The sequence below is a fragment of the Echinops telfairi genome, unplaced genomic scaffold, assembly GCF_000313985.2.
Source record: "Echinops telfairi isolate 266 unplaced genomic scaffold, ASM31398v2 ScPeMD7_9;HRSCAF=40, whole genome shotgun sequence".
Taxonomy (NCBI): domain Eukaryota; kingdom Metazoa; phylum Chordata; class Mammalia; order Afrosoricida; family Tenrecidae; genus Echinops; species Echinops telfairi.
In genome coordinates, this window is record NW_022103906.1 from 74,590,524 (window position 1) to 74,595,962 (window position 5,439).

General features: G+C 49.4%; 1 long non-coding RNA gene across 1 annotated transcript; it reads right to left on the reverse strand.

Annotated features, from left to right (window-relative positions):
• Positions 1-2,607: 2,607 nt before the first annotated feature.
• Positions 2,608-4,491, reverse strand: LOC123521284. Its single transcript, XR_006679753.1, has 2 exons — positions 4,264-4,491; positions 2,608-2,894 (listed from the first exon to the last, which is right to left on the reverse strand). It is a non-coding gene; the product is annotated as an uncharacterized LOC123521284 (long non-coding RNA).
• Between the last annotated feature and the right edge of the window lie 948 nt (positions 4,492-5,439).

A 5,439-nucleotide genomic window follows, 5' to 3' on the forward strand; every position in this document is an offset into this window, starting at 1 on the left:
GAAAATAATGTTATGGTTGGGGGTCACCGCCAGAAAGGGTCGCGGCCTTAGGAAGGTTGAGAGGCTTCACTGACGCGACTCCTCAAGCACTTTCTGTGCCCTGGGTCTCTGTGGAGGCCTCACCCAACTAGCAGTGTGTGTGGACAGGCTGCCCGTGAGGCAGGTGGCCCAGGGCCGCAGAGCTTCAGACGCAGGCCATGGTCAGGGCAAGCAGCAGGTGTCCTCTCTTGGGAATCCCATCTGAGCAGGGAGACCAGATGACCCAGGACAGCCGCTCCACAGACTAGCCAATGGCCCACGGATACCACAGGGCACAACACACCAACCTGGGCCCCACGTGGAGACACGCGGGGGACACTGGGTAAAGGGGCTGGAGTGGGCACGGCAGAGGACACAGACCCTGTGGCATAGTAAAGGTCATTTGCTAGCTGGCCTGCAAGGGGACCCCAGGTGTGTGTGTGTGTGGTGGTTAGAGGTTGGGCCTCAACCCACCTGGCTGGCAGTTCGACACCACGAGCAAAGCAGCTCCTCTGGAGAAAGACTGGGCCTTCTGCTCCCACAAATAGTTTCAGTGTGGGAACCTGGCTGCAATTAAAACTACCTGAGAGGCTTGGGTATCTCCACAGCTGGGTCCCTCCAGGTGTACGAGGCCCACTCGTGGGGGTGAGGCGGAGGGATGTGGTGTTCAAGGCAGTCTTAACGTGAAGCACCACTCGAGACTCCTTATCGCCCCTTGAATTGGGACCCCTGTCCCCCAACACACCCTGAGGCCTGCCCTGGTGAGAGGCTTTGTCACAGCAGGTGTTTTCTTTGTTGAGAGAAATGTGTTTATTGGAGCGGCTGGTACAACAGTCCCACTAAAAGATGCTAAATCCATTTTGTTCTGTTTTTTAGAACAAGAGAAGGAACCGGCCTCCTCTTGGGCTGCTCTCAAACAAAACCCACTGTTGGGAAGTCACGCTGGGGCGTCAGCAGGGAGCTGTGAGCATCCAGACAGGTCAGCGGCAGCAGCAGGGCCCAGTAAACAGAGACGGGCAAAAAGCTAAAACTACTTAAGCTCCGCTCATCCCTTTAGTAACAACCCACCTCCCCCACCCCCCACCCCCGTGTTTTACAGTAGCAGGGTTTGTGTTTGTTTGTTTTGGTCTTTTGTTCTTTGGGAGCATTTTGAGATTTACAGAAACACTGAGAAGTCCATGCAGTTTGGTGAGGGGGCTGAATGGTTACCATGTATGACGACTCAGTATTGATACATTGTTGCGAGTTCGTCAGGGATTCTTTTACCCACTTAGGTCCCTGCTCCAGGATCCCTGAGAGAACATCACCTTATATTTAGTCAACATTTTTCTTCTGGCTTCTACTTTAGCTGCCCGTTTCTCCAAATTTCCTTTTTATGACTCCCCCCCCACTCCCAGAAATTCCTACATAAGAGACTCTCCTTTCTTTTCTTGTTTCTCCCCCTCGTGATGAATAGTTTGTAAATGGAGGGATGTCCCTGCTTTTAGGATGTGACAACTACCACGTGGTAGTTACATAATCTGTTGCCAATTTGAGAGTATTAAAAATGAAGGGGTGGAGTTTAGCATGTCAATCAGGTCGCAGCTTGATGATCTCATTTGGAGGCACTGAGGAGATAAGTAGCTCACTGGAGGCGGGACACAGTCTCACTCCCTGTGAGACATTTCTGTTGACAAGACACATGGTGCTATGCTAGAGCTCTGGAGCGGGAGGAGCCACGTGGAGGCCCCTGCCAGCAGCGAGATGCTTACACAGCCACTGGATCCACAAGACCTTCCACCCACTGGCCTGTGATCTTCCTGCATTCTGCATCATTGCATGTGTTGCATGAGTCTGAGGAGGAATTTATAGAATGGTATTGGACAAATGGGCTAATATCGGACTTTGATCTGGACTATGCTGGTATGTTTTCTCAATATTCAATTGCTCTTGTACATAAAGCTCTTTCTTATATACATGACGGTCTATGGATTTGTTTCTCTGGTCTACTCCGACTAACACATGCCATTAGGCAGAACCGCTCCGTAGGGTGTTCCAGGTGTTCAAACTGCTGGAAGGAGGGTTCTAGCCTGTCTTCCCAGGCACTTCTGGGGGGGTCTGAGCTGTCAGCCTGCCATCGAGTGCTTGACCCTGTCACCTAGGCTCTGACCTTTCCTTTTTTAATTCTTTATTAATGTCACTTTATTGGGGGCTCTTACAGCTCTTAGAACAATCCATCCATCAATGTCTCAAGCACATTTGTGCATATGTTGCCATCATCATTTTCAAAACATTTGCTTTCTGCTTAAGCCCTTGGTATCAGCTCCTCTTTTCCCCCTCCCGTCTCTTTCCTTTTAAAATGGCAGTATAAACCCAAACTTAAACCCACCGCCATCGAGTCGATTCTTAATCCTAGGACCTTCTATTGGGTTTTACGAGTAGCAGGCTGTAAATCCTTCTGAGAGCAAGCAGCCCTGTCTTTCCCCATTGGGGCCGCTGGTGGGTTTGAAAGGCCAGTGAACCTGGGCCATGCTGTAGCAGTCCAACGCTTACCTGACTGCGCCACCAGGTGTCCATAAGTGGCAGTGTATGCAAATACAGTCCTTGAGGGAATTCGAGGCATATTTTTTATTGCTGTTTCGGTGTTTATTCTCTCAGTTTTGGAGGCTGGACGTGTCAACTTAAGCAGCTGGCTCTAGCAGAAACCAACTTCCTGTGTGAGTTCTGGGGAAAGGTCTTTCAGCATCTGTGGGTCTGCAGTCCCTTGGAGTGCACCGTGTATTTTGGCATCCATCTTCCCCTGGATCCAGGAGGTTCTCAGCACAGGGGCCCTGGTCCCAAGGGTGCACTCCATTCCTGGCTTGCTTTTCTTGGTAGTAGTCAGATCCCTCTATGGACTTATTCAACAGAAAGACATTTAATTAAAAGGGAAAAAGCCCAATAAACCACAAAAGAAGAAAATCCCAATGCAGTTGACCGATGGAAAGTTATTCTGTTCTGCACGTGTCGGCCTTATTAACTAAATACATCAGACACCCCACCGGGACGTGCACTGGGGTTGTTCACAGTTACACCAGGGCTCTGAGTCGTGGGCAGCAAGAGCAGGACGGGGTTGTTGAAGGTGCTGCTCATGATGGGATCTTGTACACTCATAAACAAGGCTAGGGAAGGCTCTCACTCTGGCGTTAGTTAAGCCGGTTTTATCTCTATAATATAGTGAAAACTTTATGAACGAGCTGAGACACTCCTTTTATTTTAGCAGAGAACAGTTAGAGGAAACCACGTCCCACTGGAGTGGAAATAGAATGTCTTTATGCTTTGGGAGCACTTTCAATACCTTTCCAAAAAGAACCAAAACTCCAGAATAGCTTCAAGTATTCAGCCAGTGCCGCACACCATGAAACACCATCAAGGAAATGCCATCATATGTTTATGCACACAACCCCCCTCGCCCTCTGTGAACCAAGTGAGCTATTTTGGTGATCGACTGTGCACAGCTCTAAAAGAGGGGTGGGGTGAGGGGGGCCCCGATGGCACAGTAGTTCAGGGCACTGCTTCTGACCACTGTGCGGCGGCGCCGGGAGAAAGGCCTGGCTCTGCTTCCGTACACATGGGGGTCTGGGAGGTCACTGAGGATAGTCCTCTTCTGCCACATGGATGCTCCGAGTTGAACAGAGGGGAAGATTTCTTTAAGGGGCCACCTATGTAGGAGTTTTTAGGGGGGAGGGGAAGGGGGCGGGGTTCACAAGAAACCGTAAAGTAGTCGAGCTTTTAGTTTTATTTTTAACCTTTCGTGATTGTTTTCTTCATTTTGTTTTGTTTTGTTTTACTTTTTGTGATTTGGGTGAAAGATTGCAGAGAAAATAATGTTTCCGTTGGACCATTCGTGCATAATTTGTTTCATGACCTTGATGGCAGTTCCCACAGTGTACCAGCCCTCTTCCACCTTCCTCATCCTCCCCTGTCCCGGTCTTGGCTTCGTAGATTAATGCTGCCCTTTTGGTGTCAAAGGGTTGATGGTTCAATGAGCATGTACGTCCCTGGTGTTACTGTTCACCTGAAAGACCAAAACCAAACTCCGTGCCATCAAGCCAATCTGACTCACAGCGGCCTGTAGGGCAGGGTAGAACTGCCCTGTGGGTTTCCGAGACCATGGCTCTTCACAGGAGTAGAAAGCCTCATCTTTCTTCCATGGTTTTGAACTGTTGACCTTGAGGATTGTAGCACAATGCATCACCACTACACCACCAGGGCGCCCGTGCTCACCTGATAGGCCTGTCTAAAAGGAAAGCCGTGAGTTCAGGTCCAGACTTGAAGGATGACTGGACTTGCTTTGGGGTCCCACAGTCTCTATCTGACCCACGAGTTGGGTCTTTTCTGAGATTTTGAGTTCTGTCTCATGTTTTTCTCCAGCTCTATCCCCTCTGAAGTGGCAGCAGGGGCAGATGGGCACCATCCAGGAAGCACTGTCTCAGGGTCATGTGGTCCATTAGTCCTCTCTGCCAGGGAGAGACCAATCACTGCACGTCGATGCCCACGCCAGCCCTCAGTCCCCTCACAGAGACAGCCCGTCGACTCGTGGGCTGTCTTGTGACAGAGGACCTCAGCCTTCCCCAAGGCCATGGCCTGATCCCAGGCCCAGCAGCTCATTCCCTCCCGGTGTTTGGCTCCCTCGAGACGTTTGCTTAACTTTGCTCCCTGTATGAACTCCCATCTTCCTGGATATATTTATAGCACGTATAAAAACAGGAATACCCTGTCAAACCTATACATACTCATAGGTCATTCCTTTCATCAAAACTCCAACCAAACTCCCTGCCATCAAGTCCGTGCTGACTCAGCAATCCTACAGGGCAGTCTAGAGCTGCCCCTGTGGGCTTCCAGACTGTAAACCTTTACAAGGGTAGAAAGTCTCATCTTTCTCCCTGGGAGCTGCTGGGGGATTTGAACTGCTGAATTTGGACATAGCAGCCTGATGGGTAACCCGCTTTTTAAAGACTTTTGTTCACTTTCTCCCTTTGAGGCTTCTCCCGGGCTTTGTTTTCTATCTTGGGTCATTAAATCTGGAAACAAACTCATCATCTGACAGGAAGCGCACGTTTTAAATATCTTTGATTTCCTTTTCCATTGATTAAATGCCGAAAGCTGATCATCTGTGTGTGGCGAAGCACACTATCCACTGAGGGTCAGCAGATGTTCCTACTGAGCTGTGTAAAAGAATTGGAAGGGAAAAAAAGAATTGGAAGGATTCCTGTGAAGAGGACTGAGTCCAGGTGAGAGACGTCAGCAAGGATCAAGTCAGTAAAGGCAAAATCGTTCAAACGGAATTTTAACTGGGAGATGTTAAAATATGACAGTTGTATGTTAGGCTGTCATGGAAGAGGGGTCTACATTTCAAGTTGGAAGCCTTTGGGAAATGCTGGAATCTTGAAACATGGGCCA